This window comes from Thunnus albacares, chromosome 10 (genome assembly GCF_914725855.1).
Source record: "Thunnus albacares chromosome 10, fThuAlb1.1, whole genome shotgun sequence".
In the NCBI taxonomy this organism is placed as follows: domain Eukaryota; kingdom Metazoa; phylum Chordata; class Actinopteri; order Scombriformes; family Scombridae; genus Thunnus; species Thunnus albacares.
The window spans coordinates 32163635-32185523 of NC_058115.1; the positions used below are offsets into that span (position 1 = coordinate 32163635).

Genomic DNA, 21889 nt, shown 5'->3' on the forward strand with positions numbered 1-21889 from the left:
GGAGAAATTAAAGTAAGCGTGAGGGTCGCATTAAGGAGTATGTGGTTTTCAGGTGAAAACACTAATTTACTTAATCAGCCGCGTGTAAGATGTGTTTGATGGATGAGCTGCTTTTAGTTCTACTAGAAACTGAAATCTGAATTTAAAAAAAGACGACTCAATAATAAACATATAAACGTTTCTTTATAAAAAAAAAAAATCTCGCTCACCCTCATTAGTGTCACTCGTCATACTCGTCTCTGGAGAATCTTCCTGTCAGTAATGATCTTAAATAGTCTAGTTACCCATAATGCACTTCACTCAAATAGCCGTCATAATCCAGTCAGTGTTTTCAAATCACCGGGGGAACGAGACTGTTCATACGTCGATAAAGGAGTCTGTGTCTCTCTACATGTTTACATACTTAAGTATAATATCACTGCTGTCAGGGGGAAAAATGCTTTTCCTCTGTGAAATGTCAACTCGGCATTTCTCTTCCGATGTTTCCGTGCTGCGTCTGACACGAGGAAAATGATAAGGATGTATCGATCTGCTGATTTATTGATCTGCTACCGGCTGACCTGAGAAACACAGAGAGAGAGAGAGAGAGAGAGAGAGAGAGAGAGAGAGAGAGAGGAGTAATGTTCAGATTAGGTTTCTCCACCATGAAACGTTCATGTGTCGACTCCGGGGGAGAAACACATTTTCACCTGTTGGTCCTGTGAGGAGCGTTAACGTAACGCGGTTGACAGATTTAGCTGCTAAAATAAGGTGCAGAAGTCACCCAGCGGTGGTTTGTCATGTGATCAAACAGATGGAGAGTTCCCGCTGCATCTTTCTATTGACTGTTTGTTTGTGTCATGTGATCCAATAATAAACGTATTTGACAACACATATGCAGCATAAAGACACGCTCTGCAAATGCATAAAAGCACAAGCAAATACACAAAATGCAAATAAACTATTTTACAACACAACAGATATTTGCAGGAACAGTAAAAGCTGATGATGATAAAACTAAATAACATTGTTAGCGCATTTTATAACAAATTGATGACATATTTGTCAGTTTTTAGTGTCCTTTTACTGTTTTTTTTTCCACATTTTCAAATCGTGTTTGTCAAAATAGTTAAAATGTTTTGTTTCTCACTTGTATGTGATGCATCTGTTTGCTTGGGTTATTTTCATAAAGTGGCTTATAATTGATATTTTCCACAATAACGATGTGTTAGCTAACAGTGTAACGTGTTGGTTGTGGCTCGCAGTGACTCTGCAGCTCCTCTCGGCTTTACGGAGCTTTATAGTGAGTTTCAGTTTGTTGTTTATCTGTCCGGCTGCAACTTTACTGTTCTGGTTCACTCTCAGCGTCTCTCATAGCGTCGTTTTCGGCCGCAGCAAGGCAGCTGTTTTCAGAGTAAAAGCTCTAAAAAGCCAACAAACGGCAAACAGACACATTTACGCATCTTCACCCACGTCTTGTCTGTGTGTTGCATCCGATGTGTACTAAAGGTGTGTGCAGCCCGGAAAGGATTATTTTAGTTCATTAAAACTTCATTTCTATTTCATTCCCATGTTACTCAGAACACTGCTGTAACAAAGCCTGTCAACAAGTCGATAGTTATCCACATTATCTAAAATATTATCTGCAGGTCAAACTGAAGTTCAACGCCTACACTCTCTACGGTAAATCAAAGTTGAGAGATCGGTCTGTACCCCTGTGATGGATGCTAATAACGAACATCTACATCCTAATTATCACCCAAACAGACAGTCTGGGTGATAATTTTACACTTCGGCTTGTTTTTTTTCTTCTTCCAAACAAGTTTAACTGACGTGGGACTTTATTAACAACCTTTCTAATCTTCCGGCTGTTTTTTTGACCCTGCAAACTTTTTTGTAGCGATGTTTTCATGTTGCAGGAACCATAATTGAATTGTGTGTGTGTGTAAACTGGTGAAAACTGGTGTAAAAAATAAAAAGTAAACCTGGGTGAAAGTAGAAATCATGTATGTCATCAATGTATTTTTTATACCTTTCTTGCAATTTCATGTGCGAAAGTGCAGGACTGATAAATATATAATTTAAAGAAGTCAACTCTTTATTCAGATGGGGGGGGGGAATAGTGATTGATTTATAATTTTGTTTCTCTTCTGAATCCTGTGAGATGAGCTGGTTAGTTTCCTGTGTTTCTGTGGTTATAGTGGTTATGTATAAGTGTGTATGTGTGAAGAACAGCTGATGCTAATTGGGATCCTAATGAAGAACGAAATGTTCCCACATTCAGCAATGACTTCAGCGAGTACAATGTTACAGAATTATTATTGATCGGAATGGGCAAAACTATAAAAAAATAACACTTTAAAACTGTGAATCTGAATGTTTTTAATACCTGTTATGTGTGTGGTGATAATACAGCCCAAAAATAAAAAGACTGTAAACTGTGTTGCCAGAAGGATTCGTCAGGTGGTCAGTGTATTAATGATAATTGTGATAATCAGTCAATCAATTTGAAGTCATTTATCCATCACTTTCAGCTTCTCCACTGTGATGATTTGCAGTTTCTCTGCTTCATATCACTGTAATTTCTGACTGTCAGACTAAATAAGCAGTTTGAAGTCATCACTTTGATCCCCGGTGACACATTATGCAAATTTATCAATATTTTGGACATTTAATTGACTGAAAAAGTCATCTGGTATTCAAATCAAACATCTTTAATGAATACGTAGTTGCAGTCCTGATAAAGTGTTGGTTTTTTATTCTGTAAGCTGTTTTGGAAAAAGGATTTCCTCGTCAGCAGTCATGATAATAAAATAACAGCACTGAGAGGAGGAGAGAGAGACTGGCAGAGCGAGCACTGCTCTGCATCGCCCGGGGCCTCTTGGCCTTCGTGGTCCTCCATGCAGCCTCGGCTCCTCCTCCTCCCCTCCGGCTGATTTGTCAGAGCGGCTTTGTAGCGGCCAGCAGAAGGCCTCTGGGGTTTACCCGCAATCCTTGGGGCTTGCTGGTATCTCTCCAGTCCAGAGGATGAGGTCAGCCACCCGCCGGCCATGGCCACCCCCAAAGTTTTTAAGGGGCCACAGATTTAACACAAACATGTCCAAGCTGTTCTCTGTGGAGAGCGTGAATAATAAACCAGAAAACTGAAGCCTGAAGCTGCTGGAAGGAAACTAAAGCACAAGTTTCATTTCATTCCCCAACAACATAAATCATGTTGAGAACTGCTCGTTCTGGTAACTAATCAGGAAATATCAGGAGCTGCTTTCACAGTAAAGACAGACTGACACATCGATTTACATCTTTACACATCCCTGCTGGTGTAAATAATGTCAGTTATTCACAACCTTCTTATATTTTACAGATTATTGAGAAAGAAAAAGTAATAAGTAATAACAATGTTACAAAAATAATAATAATTAAAATAATAATAAAAGACAGTAATAATTTAGCATTGCTCTCCTCTAACATTGTTTGGCTCAAGGTGGACAGGTTTTAAAAAATATAACAACACTGAGAAAAAAAGATGAGAGATGCATCCAACCAGATGATGCTCTTCACATGTCGTCACACTCTTGAACCAATGAGATTGTTTACAGCGTGCACAGAGCATCGCTCAGCTGTAGCTCATCGATCTGAGCGACAGATCAAACATCAGAAGTCCACATGATGGAATAACAACAGTAAGACAAGTAAAACAATAAACAGATAAATAACTGTTTGCTACAGATATTAGCTTGCCAGCTAACGTTAGCCTTACGTTTAGCAAGTTTTATTAAAAGGAAATAACTTGCAGATAGACGTTTAAATGTGTCCCGTAGGCTGTTGGCGTAACTTAGCAGATGTATGATCAGGCTGTATTTACTGTATATAACCACCTACCTACATACAGTAGTGAGTTGAAATGTGTTGCATGTTGCATTTCAGACTAAAATGCAACTGCATACTACAGCAGATCTACACAACATTTTCTCACAGTTACATCACACGTTCATCGTTTTTCTGCTTTAATATTTAATATATTTTTAATTTGTTGAATTATTCATAGTGATTAACTGATAATCAATGAATCATTGACATCCCTACTTTATATCATCTATTTTCTCTGCACACGTCAGACCAATTTGCAACACAGCTAACCCTATATGAAGGTGTGTGTTTGAAGGTCAGACAACATAGTCGAACAGGGATAAAATAAATCTTGTTCTTCTATCAGAATGAGACTTATTAATAAAGTGGTAATAATTAATAATACATTTCTGTATTATAACCTTCATTTTTTTTTTATCATGAAATTATGCAAATTAGACAAACTCATGAAATAAGTCAAAACAAATATAACAATTTCAGGTGTGTTTACTTCCTTTAATCTTATGTGTATAATAATAATAATTAATTAATAAGTAAAATGAAAAAGTATGTAAAAACTGAGTAAAAACTGAGACAAACTTTGCAAAAAATAAAAGTATCAGTTTCATATCGTAGATTGAAAATGGATTGAAATGACAAAAAAGAAAACCGGTGATAGAAAAGCTGTTCAAGAGCTTCGTCTTCCCTTCAAACGATATCGTTCGAGTGTTTAACCTGATGGCTGCGTCAGAGAACAGCAGCGATGGTTTCTGCTGAAATCTCATCATTTTACATATCGTGTTATTTGTTTAGCAGATGTCAAGTAATGTAACCTTTAACATGTTTTACACATCACAGATGGGAGGATATGACCTCGCTGTATGAAATAAAGTTCAGTCAAAAGATTTTTTTTTGCTTTAATCCCTCTCTCTCTACCAAAATATAACAAGCTGTGTTTTCCATTTGATTTGTCAGTTGTTGTGCATATTGTGTTTTTGTTTTGTTTGATGAACTTTATTGTACAATTTTGGACCCGTCTCTTCACTCTTGACTGTTTTTATTTCTTATTTTTTAAGTGCCCTGAATTTCTTTCTATATCTTCATGAAAAATCGACTGTAAATCCACAGTTTAAAGCAGATATTTAATAAATTTTCTTCCCTGGGGGGGGGGGGGTCATGCCCTCAGATCTCCCTAGAGGGTTTGCATCTTTGTCACCTTTTTCACTCCCGATGACTTTGCATCCTTACAACCATCCGAGAAGTCATCCTCGGAAACTGTTTGGAATACTCTGCAGGTGATTGGATGAACCAGCTGTCCATCACCGTCTATCCGCTACCTCGTGAGGCAGCAGGATTCATGAGATCACACGAGAATCTCCATATCTCGTAATGTCGTGATCTCGCAAATCCAGCTGCCTCGCAAGTAATCTGCATCCCTGAGAACCAGAGATATCATCTTTTTTATTCAGCACATTACCCACAATGCAACAGGTGCGCAGACAGGTCAGTTGGAGATTTGGGTGTGTTATGCTGGTAGCAGTTAATGTTTCAGCCCCAACCAAGCGGCAACCTCCGGGGCTGAATAATGAAGCCAATGTGGAAGTACCAAAAACTTGCATTCTATCTAACGGCCATCAGGGGGCGACTCCACAGGCTGCAAAAAGAAGTCTGATTGTTTGGAAGTCTATAAGAAAATGGTCTTACGTCTCTTTTGATTTATTACCTCAGTAAACTGTTTCCTAATGAGTTTATAGTCTCAATCACTAGTTTCAAGTATTCTTCAATACAGCATGATGTTCATTTTGTAAATTATGGTCCCATTTAGAGTAAAATAGACGATAAAGCAGCGTATGCTTTAGGACGTGGCTACATTGTGGTTGACAAGTCGCCACCATGGTGACAACGTTGCTTACGTAACGTAACCATTGCGTGTAGGCGTAGCTGCTGCTATTTCACAGTGAGTTTTCAATTTACTAAAGTTAATTTTAACATTGTGGTCGCCTAAAAACAGTCTTGTTCAGCGTTTGGTTGTAATAAAAGACCCATCAATGACTCGGATGATCAGATGATGATTTAACGGTTTTAAGCCTGTTTATCACTGTTAACCATGGCTTATAAATGCATCGTGCCAACCAAGCTAGCAGCTAGCGCTATGGTCAGCTCAAATGGTCACTTCTGGCTCCAAAGATCAAACATGGCGACGGCCAAATCCAAGATGGCGGTGGTCAAATCGTCACATTCGAGGCTTCTGTACGGCAGTTCGCAAACCAATGGGTGACGTCACGGTGACTACGTCCATATTTTTTACAGTCTATGGCCCCAACCGACGCTGACTCAAGTGACATCACTTGAGTCAATCAATCAGATTTTACACAGCTCCCTCTGGAGACACAAAACGCTTTATAAACTTTTTTTGACATATGCAGTTTTACTCCCCAACACACGGAAACATACGATTAATGTGTGAAATTAGTGGAGTTCCCCTTTAAGAGTTTTGTTGTTGTTGTGTTTCATTTAAAATGTCGACATTTTGCCATGAAATCAAAGCCCAGAGGAAGTTATTAGCAGTGTGTTACCATCCAACTTTATTTAACCTCCACTGTTGGAGAGTAAACATCCCCACAAATAAGACATGGTTTGCAGTTACTTGACAGGTGGTCGATGGTAGAAAATACTCGAGAGTAAAGCCGGCTTGAAGGGCTACAGGAAGCCAATGTCATGACATCACACGTGGGCGAGCCTCTGTGCAACTAACTTCTTTAACTAAAAAATTAAAAAACTAACTTTTTTGACTCAATGCATCTGTCATTCAGCATTTCTCTCATTGGTCTTTCTGAAAAGTTTATTCCTGGGGTTTACTTTCCATTCTATAATTGGCTCCAGTACTGCACTATAGCCATCAGTTGATAGTTAAACTGTGATTTTTAGTTTTTTTTAGAATTTTTAGAAGTTAAACGGAAACTGCAGCTCGCATAGGAAGTGAGCAGCACAGCAGCATTCATCCATTAACTTTGTATATTTGCAGGTAGTCAAGTGGCTACTTGTGAGACATATTTCTGCTCACAGTGCGCAAGTATCTGTTAAGACTGCAAGAATGTGAAGGTTTATCAGAGCTCACTGAGACACTCTTGATTATTAAAGACGTCCCGTCACTCGCTTAAATAAAAATACTGCACATTGTACAATCGAGCTCAGATGATTTGTTGGAGTCAGAGAAGGGTTAAAAAAAACAGTTTTACAGTTACAGTCAGACCTGAGAGGAGAAATACAAAACATTAAACCAAGTTATCTAGAAGCACATAGGCACATACATAAAGGAGACATAATACAATAACATTTTGAAAGGTTTGAAAGCCATAATTAATCCAAGATAGGGGTTGTGGGAAATGTTGTTTGTCAAGGGGAAAATAAAAAACAGAAATATTAAATAAAAACAATATTGGAAATACTATCCTTGGAGTGAACAACACAACATACCGTTGAGAAAATTTATGTTTAAACGCTGGAATTTTAGTTATTTATGACACTATAAGTATTAATGTGATTCTGAATGAGGTTTTTCTTACTTCTGGAACAGAAACTGGAAGTTCTGGTTTCACGTCTGCTCTCTATTGTGACACGGTAGCATGTTTCTGGCTGGCTAGCGTGCTTGCTAGCGTGCTTGCTAGCCTGTTTGCTAGCGTGTTTGCTAGCCAGTTACTGTAGTTTGCCAATTAGTTCTGCAAGAAGTCACTACATCACAAAGTCCTAAAAAATCATTCATTTCACGAGGACACACGGAGGAACTTTGCTGTGCCTCTTCAACAAGACGTAAGAGGATTAAAGTGCAAATTTACTTCCACTCTATGAGTGAATCTGCTGCAAAACTGCGCGATGAATCTATTTATTTCAATGGAATTGCCGTAATCAGTTTGAACTGGTGTGACTGGGCTTCAGTATTATTTTGTCAGTGAAAACTTTATGTGTTTGACTTTGTGAAGAGACATCAGGAAGGCAAAAGCTTTCACTATCAGTTAGCTAGCAGGTCTCTAAACTAATCAATAAATCAATTATCTGAAAAAAAAAGTTCTAACTATAGCGAGTTTGATGACTGGCTGAATGTCTCCAGATAAATGTCATGTAATTATGTATGGATTAGAGAATTGACAAAGAGTTATCCTTAGATAACAGGTTTATCTGTATGGATTTGCATGACACTGCATGTAATTTTTAAACCATAATGTAGAAGAAAATACTTTATTTGTGCAATGATGCGGCTCAAAAATCTGTTGAATATTAGTATAAAAATGACAGGAAAGTTCAGCAAAACATTACAACAGATAAATAATCAGTCAATAAAATGTTTTGTAAACTATTAAACAGTAAAAAGCAAAAGAGCACTGGTGGAAAAGAGTAAAAAAGAAGACTAAACTTTGAAAACCACAGAGGTAAGAGTACTTTAAATGTCAGATACAAAGGGAAAAGTCTTTAATTTCTTCTTAAAATACAATCCGGAGCTTGTCTTCATGGATCAGTGGTGATGCTATTGACATGCTGATGAGAGCACCTGAGTCCGCTGTCACACCTGTGTGTTAATTAGCTCATCATCTATCAACAGGGGAAACAGCTCGTTAACCACAGACGGTGAGAAGAAGGCTGGAGGGCTGGAAGGTTTTAATGCAACGAGAAAAAACATCAAATGAAAAGTCGAGAAAGAACAACAGGTTTTTATCGGTTTGAAAGAAACTTTAAAGAAGAAAACTTTTAACTTAATGACGTCAAATTAATCAAGAGAAGTTTTATAATAGACATTGTGCTTTTACTTCTCATCATAACTTACTACAGAACCAGGAAAAGGTTGAAACTATGGATACCTTTACTGATTCATATCGTAAATAGTTATTGAGCTGTAGTTAAGCTAATGTACTGTAGACAAACACGTTCTTACCCTTTATCCCAGTATCACGAGGCACGCCACCAGCCAAAACTGTTAATAACAATATAAAGTCATTTTCGTCAAAGCGTCTTGAATAGGAATCAAATAAACACAAAGAAAAAAAGTCTTTTATAATCTTTCATATTTCTACTCACTCAGTGTGAAACCGTCTTTGCTTTCTTTTGACCTCCACTCATACTGGGGTCTTCATCTGGGTCCGGATTTTGTCCAGGGTCCAGTTCGGAGTTTTTCTGCATTTTTCCTTTTCAAAAACTTCTCCATCACTGTCACCGTATAGTCTCGCTAGCCACAACGCCACTGTCACCGCCACCTGTCGCATCCATGCATCACTAATCCTCTTGTCTTGTCAAAGTACAATTAGCTACCTGCTGCCACCTACTGATATGGAAGAGTATTACATGATTACTCTGCCGGTCACTAGACAGCACAGACACACAGACAATGTTTTTTAGAACAATTAGGTGAAATTGGATAATTTCCCACGGCACATCTGACAATATATCACAGCACACTACAGTGGTTGAAAAACACTGCTTTATCCACAATAGTTCATTCTGTGGTGAATACATCCTTACACTGTTTCTAGACAGGAAGCGTGGCGTCAGCAGCACGTTAGCAGAGCAGCAGCAGCAGCAGTGAGCACTACTGGAGGCGTTCAGGTGCAGTATGGAGCGTGGGTCATTCGTATGTTGGAAGCGCTCAGAACAGAGAAAAATAGACTTGAACCGTAAATAAACGTATTTAGTGCATTTTCCACACAGACCGACGCCTCCAACTGTAAACAAGGTCAATTATTACTCTGTGTTATGAATTTTGAAACCGTGACGGTTTTATATTTGTAAAATATTCCCAGAGCCTATAAAAGCAATTTTTAAAGTTTGTCATCCTAGTGTGAAGTCTATGAGCCAAGTGGGAGAAACACTACTGAGCATGTGCAGTAGGCCCCAAACCAGGAAGCTAGAAAACTTTTTTCAATTGATGCGCTCGCTGAACAATATTTATATATGATATCAAATTCCTATAATAGATCCACAAGCTGTGCAGGTTCTAAATATATGACATTTACAGTCTTTGCACACCAAGTCCGTTTTTTTGTGTGTTTTTTTAATCCGTCATCCGACAAAAATCGTTACGAACAGAAACCTCGCACACCGAGTACGATGCGTTTTTTCTATATTTGTTGTGAAAATTTGCAATACGAGGCAAAATGGTGTCGTCAAGCAGTGAGGATGATTTTGTGGTCCTCTAAAGTCTTGAAAGAAAAAGAAAGAACCACACAGTTAAAAGAAGATCACCAATATCCATGATCCAGTTGATCCTGAACAGCGGCTGGCAGCGCGCACACACACACACACACACACACACACACACACACACAGGTGATCGGCCTGTGATATTCAGGGCACGGCCTCAAAACGCTGCAACATACAGACAAGATCACGATCAACAGTCGTCCTGTGATCAGTCTGTGTTTAACTTCTCTGCTGGAGCTGATAGTATCAGTGCTTCCAGGCTGTGTTGTTTGCATGTACGGTGGCTCTGAGCGGTCAAACAACTGTAAACGCTTTTGACAGATGCAAAAAAAACGCAGAAAATCGAACCTGCTCCGAAAACTTTAACCACGGACGAAACTTTCCGAGTCGGTGTGTAAACGTGATCGACACAACGTGACGTCGTATTTATTTTTTTAACGTGCGACAATTTTGGACGAAAAAAAAACAGACTCGGTGAGCAAAAACCTTAAAGCTGCATCAGTCGCCGGCTCGTTGGGGCAAAAATAACACGAACTGAAAAACAAAGTGAGAATGAAATGTTAGAAATTTAGTCTGATTATCAGTCTAACGCAGCTGAAAACAGGCTTTTAACTCAGCCAACGAAAGTCTGACAACTAAGTGAAGAAACCTTTTTAATGAAGACATCGATGTCCTTTTTAATTAATTATTTTATCTTTTATCTCTTCTGTTCTGGATTTTATGTACTTTTTACTTGCTGTAACTTATTTTTAAAAGGTGCTTTACAAATAAAGTTATTGGTAGTACTATTAGTATTACTGCTATTAGTATTATTATTAGCAGTAGTAGTAGTATTTGGACATCCTTTTTCCTTATTGTTGCTTCTGGACTTGATTTTCCGCAGCAGTTCATGAGGACTGAAGTGTTTCTTCTCTTCTGAACTCAGCAGCTTTAATCAAAGATGATACTTTAAGGGGACAATTTCCCTTCATTAATCCTCCGACTTGTTTAATATGTAACAGCTGCTTTTACATTTTATTTTTTTTCCCTATTTTATTTAATGATGTATGTCAGAGTGAGATTAGGACCGCGAGACCTGCCGCTGATCAGATATTAACATGTTAACAGCTCTCTGACACTCGAGTGAAGGCAACACAGCGGAAAATGTTTGGATGGAGAGAGGGTTTTTCATAATTTTTTTCCTCAGTGTAATGACATTTTCCTCCATCAAATGTAAAAAAAAGTGAAGAGGGAATTCACTGCACTCGCTCTGGATGAGAGTGTCAGCTAATGGAAATGGAAATATGAAGTTTAAATGTGTTTCTTTGTACAGTTCAGCAGACGGAGTGCATTTAGCCTCCAGTACAGATTTAGTATCTCCATATCACTCCACTGTCTTTCTATCTATCTATCATCTAATAAAGGCATCTTTCTATCCATCTCTTTATTTATCATCAACAATATGTTTTCCAAGGTCGTAACTGATATTACAACAATTCTTATTGATCAGTTTATTGATAGTTTAGTATGTAAAACATCCAAAATAATGTAAAGCCATATAAAGTTTCAGTCTTAAATATTTCCTCTTGCCTGCTTTAGGCAGTAATGTTAGTTATAAATTTGTTTTTTTTGCACGTGGTTGTCAGGAGACGTTCTACATCTATAAACTACAAGAGAGACCGGTGTGAGAACGGTTCGTGCCGCAGGAAACTGTTTAATTCTTTATTGCGGGGTTTCCACGGCTTGAGGCTGAAGCCGATGTGGAAGCACCTTATAAAGTGTCACCGACGGCCGACTGACTCCCACTGACTTCAAAAAGCCTCAATTTCTCTCTAGAAAGAATTTTCAATTAATCATTCCGGTCTCAATCTATAAATTCAGGACCTCTAATCAGTCTTCTGGTGGTCATTTTAGAAATTATTGCTCCGTTAATAAGATTTGAAGACTTATAGTAGCTTTGATGTCTGCCGTGTGGGCGTTGATTGACAGCTGTGCTCTCCTCGGCTCACACTGAGTTGCACTACTGTCGCGATATTTCACTTAGTTTCATGTTACTCGACTACGATACCTGCCCTGTCAGCACAATTTAGCTAAAGTAGCTAAGGTTAGTTAGCTTGGATCCAAGGTAGCCGGACGTCATCCTTATTTGTAAGTTCATGGCTCCAAATGGAAAAGATGGCGCCTGACCGTAAGCTGCAACTTCAAACCGGCTCCAACGCTGTCAGTACTAGGGATGTGCACAGGGCCCAGTATTTGTATTTGTATCTGTATTTGTTGAAGCAGCAAAATTATTTGTGTCTGTATTTGTATTTGTATTCAAATGAAAGTGGAAAGAGGCTTAAAAATCCTGTTTTTGCTTTTTATTACACTTTTCATTTTAGAAAATTATTACGATTATTACGAACTAAAACTTTACTCATCGCCTCATTGCAGCCAGACTTATCTATTTATACACCCATAACACACAGACAGCACAGCGTGTAACGTGTAGGGAGGAACTTCAAAGGCGATTCTTGCTTTGCACTTTTCATTAATTGCCTATTTTTTTACAACCTAACTTTGTGGAAAGGAGAAAGGGGAACAACAGGTTATGGAGAGTCTTTAAGAGCACTTTGCTTGTGTCAGTAGCTCAGCTTTATCTCTGGAGAACACCCCCAACAAATAATGTTTAAAATATTTGTATGAAACAAATATTTGTATAAAACCCACTATTTGTAATGTATTTGTATTCGGGCACACCCCTAGTCAGTACCGCTAGCTACAGTAGCTAAGAGGCTCAACCACTCACACTGCGGCTGCGGCGACTGTGGCTCAGGACGTAGAAGAATGACGGTTCGATTCCCGGCTCCTCCAGTCCACATGTCGATGTGTCCTTGGGCAAGATACTCAACCCCAAATTGTTAAGTATCTTGTGTGTGAATGGTTAGTTTCCTTTGATGGGCAGGTTGGGATCTTGCATGGTAGCCCCTGTAGCCATTCAGCGTATGAATGTATGTGAATGTGATTCGTAGACGCTTTGAGTGGTCGGAAGACTAGAAAGGTGCTATACAAGTACAGTCCATTTACCATTTACTGGACAAGTGTCAGTTTTAACAAAAACTTATATGTAACAAATTCCTCATTTTTCTTTGGTTAATCCATTTCTTGCTGCTTATCTGCTTCCTGGCCGCATTCATTTAATCAATTATGAAGAATTCACTTTATATCACTGAAAAACATGTGATGTAGGTATCGTCCCTCCTGGTTTTCCATCATACTTTCATTTTGTGGTGATGAAACATTTTAAAATTCCTTGTATGAGCTTTAAAAAGTCTGTGAACTCTGCAGAAACCCTGCAGTGAGATGTATCAAGCTTCGGATGCTCAGGCATCACACACACTTCTACTTTAAAATAACAGATAATGTCAGAGTACTGTGCAGCCTTGGAGGACGTGTTTAGTGTGACAACTTTGTAGTTTTGTTAAAAATGTTTTTTTGGATGTCGGACGACCCTTTGACTCTTAACTAAATTGTTAATCCCCTCACACAAACCTACGCCCTTGAACAACCCTACTGAAGTGTTTTAAGATGGCGGTCACGTTCCCCCGGTTCAGGTCCATTTCCTCCGAGCAGACTAGCGGTTCCTACTCAGGAGGACCACGCTCTGCCTTTTCCCCCGGAAACAATCAGGCCTGGAAACCCACAGCCATCGATTTATTTATTGTCTCCAAACTAATCAACATTTGGAAATGAGCAGGGCAATGAGAGGTAACCAGGCAACAAACTCCGGCAATATAAATCCAATCTGTGAAAGGGGAAATGAGATATTTCCATTTATTTTTAATTGAAGTCTCAGTTTGTTGTTCCATCCATCATCCTTCGCTCCTGGTAAGGTTGAATTCCTCTCTCTTTCTTTTTTTTTTTCTTCTCCATCTCTTCCCTCGCCTCCATAAATATTACCTTGAGGTGAATAACTTCACCTGCTGTTCGGCTCGTCTGCCCCTGAGCCTTTTTTTTTTTTGTCAGAAATGAAAGTGTGTCTGATTCACAGGCTCCTGTCCATTTGCAAGGTTGATAAGAGGGAGAGAGGCGCTTGGTCCCTGCTCTATAATTTCATTCACTCGTCCACAAAGAAATCATTTACACAGATCCTCAAATGGCTTCAAATGCACCGCACACTTTTTTTTTTTTTCTTTGTCTGGGCACTGAGGTCTGCGATAATGTAGGTCTTAACTAGAATCCCTTTTCATCGTCGCCCCTTAATCTTTTCACGTCTGAATGAGCGACTCCAAAAGGATTTTAAAGCCCTAATTTAATCCGCTGCCTAAATTCAAAGTGGCTGTCACATTAACGCACACTGAGAGCAGCAGAGGAGTCTGGGAATCGACGAGGGAGCGACTGGGAGACCAATTGGATGCAGGTTTCTGTCCGAGGTTTGTCCAATTTAAGGATTTACCTGTTCGACGGCCTCTAATGGAGGAGAGCGGCTCTTGTATTAGTTTTGACCTCAGTACCTGCAGGATCAGGTCAGTCGGAGGAAATCTGACGCCGCCGCTGCTTCTTTCATGTGACTGTCTCGTTATGACTCCCCCCCCCCCCCCCGACCGGAGGTTTTTACGTTCAGATTTAAAGTTCAGTTTTGACTTCGGTAAGAGAAGCTGACAAAAAAGCTTCACCGCGAGGTCACATGATTTTTGTCAACAGGCAGCGTTCCTGCTGTGAAATGTCAAAAGGGATCTTCTGTCAGGAGAGTTCAACACTTAACGTTTAGCAACATTTTGCAAAATAATGGCCCAAGTCATTTTTTCAGGTTTCTCAGAAAACACAAAAAAATTATCATATTGTGCACAAGCTGCCTCTAGACTCTGCATAACAGGCTACTATAACACCGGTCAAATGATGTTATGATTACTAATATTATGTTCAAGTGAGATTTTCATTAAATAAAAACACAACAGTAAAGAGGATCCTTTGTAATGTTTTTTAGTTATACTCATCATTTCTAGCTGTTACAATACGGTATTCAAATCTTTCTTAATTAGATCATGTAATGTGGAAAAAACAAGACAAAAACTGTGATGAAATATTGTTTAAAAGGCAGAAAAGAGTTAACCAATCACTATCACTGTCACTGTCACTGTCACTATCACTATCACTGTCACTATCACTGTCACTATCACTGTCACTATCACTATCACTGTCACTATCACTGTCACTATCACTGTCACTGTCACTATCACTATCACTATCACTGTCACTATCACTGTCACTGTCACTATCACTGTCACTATCACTGTCACTGTCACTATCACTATCACTATCACTGTCACTATCACTATCACTGTCACTATCACTGTCACTATCACTGTCACTATCACTATCACTGTCACTATCACTGTCACTATCACTGTCACTATCACTGTCACTATCACTGTCACTATCACTGTCACTGTCACTATCACTGTCACTATCACTGTCACTATCACTGTCACTATCACTATCACTATCACTGTCACTATCACTGTCACTATCACTGTCACTATCACTATCACTGTCACTATCACTATCACTGTCACTATCACTGTCACTATCACTGTCACTATCACTATCACTATCACTGTCACTGTCACTATCACTATCACTGTCACTATCACTGTCACTATCACCTGTAACAGCCACAGATTCTGGAGCTTTTCCACTCTTTGCTAAATGCTAGCGTCATTGCTAACTAAAATGCTGAATAAAAAGACTAAATAACTACTCAATGTGACGATTTAGTCACACTCTTGATGTAGGCCGTTATACTACAGCGGTAGAATCACATGATCTGTTCAACTGAGGATGTGGGTGATTTTACCAGAGGTGGCATCATGAGGAGATGAATTTAGGCAAAAAAAACCCATTTTTGTCAAAAAATGACTCGGGCCATTATTTTAGGAAGGTGACGATATTGAAAAACTTTATTAGTGCTGCAACCGATTATTATTTTCATTATTGATTAACCTCTCACTGATTTCATTGTTTAGACCAATAAATATAAAGTAGAGTCCAGGTGACATCTTTAAATTTAAATTTATTTCTTTAAATTTCTCTTTTGTCTGACCAACAGTCCAAACCCAGTGATATTCACTATGGCTGCAATTAATTATTCATTAGATCGATTTTCAATAATCGGATAATCTGACAATTATTTTTTTTTGATTTATCAATTAAATATTTGGTCTATAAAGCATCAGAAGATGGGATCCAAGGTGACATCATCAAATATCTTATTTTATTCAACCAATAGTCAAAAACCCCAAAATATTATTTTACACTAAAATAAGATCAAGAAAAGCAACAAATTCTCACATTTTAGAGCCTTGAAGCAGCTGATGTTTCTGTCGATCACCTAACTGATGAATCATTGCAGTTCTAGTATTCACTTTATAATGACGTAAAACAGAGAAAAGCTGCAACTTGTCACATCCAGAGAAGATTAGTTTATTTTTTTTATCAAGTAGGGCTTTAAAGTGATTCATCGACTGACAGGGAATGAATTGGCTAAACTATTTTGACAACATTTTTGAGAACTTGCCGCTTATCTCTGTTTTTATATCACTGTAAACTCAATATTTTGCTCTCGGTTGAACAAAACCAGACTCTCAATGACGACACTTCGGGGTCAAAACACTGTGACGGATATTTTTTAGGGCTGCAATTAACAATCATTTGTATTTATAAAACATAAAAGCAGTGAAAGATACCCGTCACAGTTTCCTAGCGTCCAAGATGACATCATCAACTGTCTTATTTCATCCATCAAACAGTCCAAAAACTCATTCGTTTCCCCAATTTGGAGGATGCAACAGATAGATCCTTCACAGCTCAGCCTTTCCCAGAATGCATTTCAGTCTGGTTGAATTCTTTTCCAAAAAGAGAAAATAAAGTCACTAACTGCAAACAACAGTTACACTTTTAAATCTAAATATCAGGTTTCAACTCACTCAAATAGCTAACAATATGAATATAAAAAAAAAAACTCAACTAAGGGCCTTAAAACCTCAAATTTTCGTTACAATCATGATCTTAACTGACGTCTACTACTACAGCAGCTCGACTGGCTGCGTCCTTTGCAAGTGATGTTAAAGCCTTTAAAGGCTTCGCTGTCAAACTCCAGAGCTTCACAGGCTGACTTGTATCTTACAGAGATGGTGGAGATCTTATAGATAATTTATACTTCATATTATATACATAAATGGAACAAGATGAGCAGGTTTAAACAGGTTGTGAACTCTTCTTGGTTTTCAGTGAGTTGAATATAACTTTCAAAGTCCAGTCAAACGTTGGGATTGATAACTAACATCAACCTGAAGCTGGTTATTTTGCTACTTGAGCTGCTTTTGTTTGATGGTCTGAAGTTAAACTTTTCTCTAACGTTTCATGTTGTTTTAGGGAGAAAGGAGCATAGTGTTCAGTTTATTAAACTGAGGAAGGGAAAAGATCATTTCTTCACGAGGACCAAAAGTTCAGCTAGCGTAGCTTAGAGCTAGCGTAGCTTAGAGCTAACGCAACAATAGCCCAAACAACAAAATCTCCATTTGTCCGTCTTGTATTTAAGTTGACATTAAATTAGCCCTCATCCTCTACAAATCCCATAATAATAAACAACCAGTAGATGGTTTTTTTGTAGCGCCGTCACCTGCGAGCTGCGACTGTCACTGTTTTTCTTTAAGCCAAAAAAAGGCATCAAGTAAATGGATTCTGTTGGATTTTGTTTTTTAAGTGTTTCCCTTTTCTCTCTTCACTGTGATGAAGAGGAAACAGACCTGCTGGACAAAATTACTCATCTGAAAGCCAAAAAAATGGGACAATTTAAAAAAAAAACCCAAAAAAACATACATGTGATTTTAAATTGTTGAAATTTGTTTTGCTGCTACCACTGCTGCTGCTGTTGTTAAATGATTGATTTCCTCTGCCGTAGGACTGCCGGGGTCCGGGGTCGGGAGGCGGCGTGAGCCACCGCTGCTTACTTGGCCGCGGTTCGTCCTCACGGATGAGGTGTCGTGACGGAGGCATTTCACCACATCCCCCGTCCTAATTGCCTCCATCCCTGAGGATAAACCAGGGCCAAGTACAGCAGTGGATGACCACGAGGAGGAGGAGGAGGAGGAGGAGGAGGAGGAGGAGAGCCAGCCAGAGAAGGAAAGCAAGCCAGAACCGATTAAGAGAAAGAGAGGAAGAGATGATGAGCTTCTTGAGCTCATGAAGGAAGACATGAGGTGGCAGAGACTCTTCTCTCAATTTGAGAGATTAGTTAAAACACACACACACACACACATAAATACTGTATATGAATGCATTTAAAACATCTAATATTTCATCTTTACAACTATTACAACACAAATCAAGTACAGTGAGAGAGGATTTGGATGTGGCATTGATTTCATTGCCAGAGAGGCCACAGACACAGTTGGTTTCATGTCTGACTGAGTCTTTTGTACCGATAAAGAAAGAAATGTTCAGTACAAAATATGCAGAAACACAAAAGATTTGCACTAAAAGCTTGTGCACTTTGAGACGAAAAAGACATTTACACACTAGGGACACCGATAAATGATTTTTTTTTTTTTTTTTTTTTTTTATTGAAGAGTAAAACCTTTCTTCTGAAGAGGGAAATATATTTTTCAAATGAACCTTTTAAGCAATAATACACAGGAACTTCTTGAACGCAGCTTTAATGACTCAGAACGATTAATCGTTTATCAAAATATGTACATTTATGTGCAAAAAAAAAAGAAAAAATCAAAGCAATTTAAGCATTAAATGGATAAATATAAAAACCTTTCATGCTAAAACAGGCTGCATTTTCTGAGCAGAGAGTCTCTTGGTTGTGCTGCTGGACCAGGATCTGCTGCCACAATAAGGACTCTGGTGTCTTCTGTCAGTGGTGAGGTCGTCTCCAGAGTGAATTATGGGATGCATCTCTCCACCGTCCACCACATCGTCCATCGGCTGGGTTTGCAGGGCTGCAAAGAAGAAAGAAGCAAGAATAAAAGACACATTCAAAATACTTCAACAGGCAAAAACATGTTAAATTCATATGACTCATAGCTTCACCATTCTTTTATTTACCTGTTAAAATAGTCATGATAAGAGGATACCTCCTCCAGGGCAGACACCTCTGCAGACAGCTGGTCAGCTAGCCCCCTCATCCTCATCTTCATCCTCTTCCTCATCCTCCTCAGGCTCATCCTCCAGGGCTGTGATGTCACCAGCTCCGAGGCAGATGTCGTGTGGAGGATGGCACATGCTACAATGACCTGAAATGGTAAAATGTAAAAAAAAAAAAAAAAAAGAAAGAATTTATACCTCCTGGAAAAAATAATTCATCCTGTTTGACATACTCTTCTTCAGTATTCTAAAAAAAAAAAATCCTGTTGAGTGAAGCAGGAAATATAAATGACAAATGAAAACATTATCATCAAGACAATATAAAAATAAATATAGACTACAACTGCAGCGGAAAAACAAATATTAAATCAAGAGCATAACTGGCGAGATATAATACAAATAGAAACTATTTACAACACTGTACATTTAATAAATATCAAGATTATTAACTTAAATAAGCTATCAAAAAGAAAATAACCTGACTGTAGCAGGCAGGTCAGCTTACGTCAGCCAGTTGAACAATGTTATTGCAAAGTCTGGAAGTTTCTCCAGATGGCACTCTCCTGTGTGGAGCTCGCTTCTTGAGCTGCTGCTCCCTCTTCCTCTCCCTCGTCGTCATCCTCGCCGCAGCAGCGTTGCAGAGGCGTCGACAGGCCCTCGGCAGTGACCTCGTCCTGCCGGAAGGTTGTTTTCTTGAACCCCGGGGGAGTCCAGTTGCTGCTTCCTGCCTCTGGGAACAAATCATGGGACTCGGTTTTGTGTGCAAATGTTGTCCACCGATTCTCTCACAGGCTCTCTGGAGGTTTGCAGTTAACATTTTTGCAGACCTCTTGCAAGAAGAATCACCTTTGAAGCAGTCACATAACTGAGAGAAAGAGAAAGATTAGGCCTCTTAATAATGATATGCATATTGTTATTCTAATTATTATATGTTATACAATAAGCATAGCAATGCACAAGTTCTAGATAGTTTTATTTTCCTTTTAATTACAGTGACAAAGACATTACATCTTAACTGGGAACCAGTAAGTTAAAGCCTATGAAGCTCCTCTGAAGTCAAGTTCCCATGGTAACAGCCTAGGTCAAGCCAGACAAGCAGTGGCCTAAAGCTTGATTGACAGGTTTATGAATTTGTTTTGATGTGACTGTGCAAATGAAAACTACTAGGCCTCCAAAAACCATCGCAGCATTATCACAATACAATGCAATAATAACATTAAACACATTCCCTTCACCGCTAATTTGACCTGTGACCTCTTCGAAGGGCTTCAGCGTGTCGCAGGCCTGTTGCTTTTCCTCCCGCTCCTCTCCGGAGATACGGTGACCAGAGCATGTAATAATTCCACCAAGTTGGACGATCCTGCTTGAGACATAATTCTGGCAAAACTCCAACTGGTTTTGAGCAGTTTCTCAGAGGCAACTGTGCTCTTGTGCATGTACTCAGCTATGACCTTTACTTTGTCCACTGTAGGTTTAATGGCAGCAACGCCGCTGTGAACCATTACATTCAAGGTAGCAGGATAGGCGGAGCCAACCTGTGTTCTGAGTGGCTTTTACAGCACTGACAGCAGAAACACAGGCAGCGACTTCATCTGCAATGTTCCACTTCCTTTGCAACCTTTAAAAGTCGGTCCACCAGATTGTCAGCCTTGTGCCCAAAACACCCCAGCAGGACGGAGACCATCTTAAAGTCATCAATGAAATGAGGGAGGTGTGGTTATTGATGTCCAGAAGTCTGTAGAAAGACACACTGCTTCACCTCTATCCACTCATTTCTTGATCTTCTCGTGTCTTCCTGTAAAAATCTGGAATAATTGTGTTGGACAATGTTTTCCAACTCGGCCAGACAGAGTGTGTGTTCAACGACATCCCCTGCAATTATTCTTGCAAGCACCTCATCCGATGCCTTTACTTTGTCCACCGTAGGTTTAATGGCAGCAACGCCGCTGTGAACCATTACATTCAAGGTAGCAGAATAGGCGGAGCCAACCTGTGTTCTGAGTGGCTTTTACAGCACTGACAGCAGAAACACAGGCAGCGACTTCATCTGCAATGTTCCACTTCCTTTGCAACCTTTAAAAGTCGGTCCACCAGATTGTCAGCCTTGTGCCTGTTACCCAAAACACCCCAGCAGGACAAAGACCATCTTAAAGTCATCAATGAAATGAGGGAGTTGTGGTTATGGATGTCCAGAAGTCTGTAGAAAGACACACTGTTTCACCTCTATCCACTCATTTCTTGATCTTCTCGTGTCTTCCTGTAAAAATCTGGAATAATTGTGTTGGACAATGTTTTCCGACTCGGCCAGACAGAGTGTGTGTTCAACGACATCCCCTGCAATTATTCTTGCAAGCACCTCATCCGATGCCCTTTGCCTCAGCGGGTCAATAAGCCTCGACACAGAATGAGTGAGGGTGGCTTGTGCTCCTCCTGCCCTGAGCCTACCTGGGGAGGACGGGGGGTTGACAACAGTCAATGAAAATGTGTGTGTGTGTGTGTGTGTGTGTGTGTGTGTGTGTGTGTGGTAACACCTCCTGAATAATGGCTGACCAGGTGACAAGTAGTTTCAGAAACAAAACTCAAGAAAACAAAAAGTTGTTATATAGAAGTGCATACAGTTTATACTGCAATACATTTTCAGGAGTATAGTGAAAGCTTAAAATTGTTTTATTTTTTGCTCTGACTGAAGACGAGAACAATTATGTTGTACCTGATTGGTATTATTTTTCTGTTTTTGCCATTTTTTTTGCTCTGCTATTCATAT

At 39.3% G+C, this 21889-nt stretch overlaps 1 long non-coding RNA gene across 2 annotated transcripts; it reads right to left on the reverse strand.

Annotated features, from left to right (window-relative positions):
- Positions 1-6185: 6185 nt before the first annotated feature.
- Positions 6186-10721, reverse strand: LOC122989859. Of its 2 annotated transcripts, XR_006405182.1 has the most exons (4): positions 9337-10721; positions 8896-9139; positions 8753-8791; positions 6186-8468 (listed from the first exon to the last, which is right to left on the reverse strand). It is a non-coding gene; the product is annotated as an uncharacterized LOC122989859 (long non-coding RNA). The 2 variants fall into 2 exon arrangements; XR_006405181.1 differs by having other exon boundaries at positions 8896-10715.
- Between the last annotated feature and the right edge of the window lie 11168 nt (positions 10722-21889).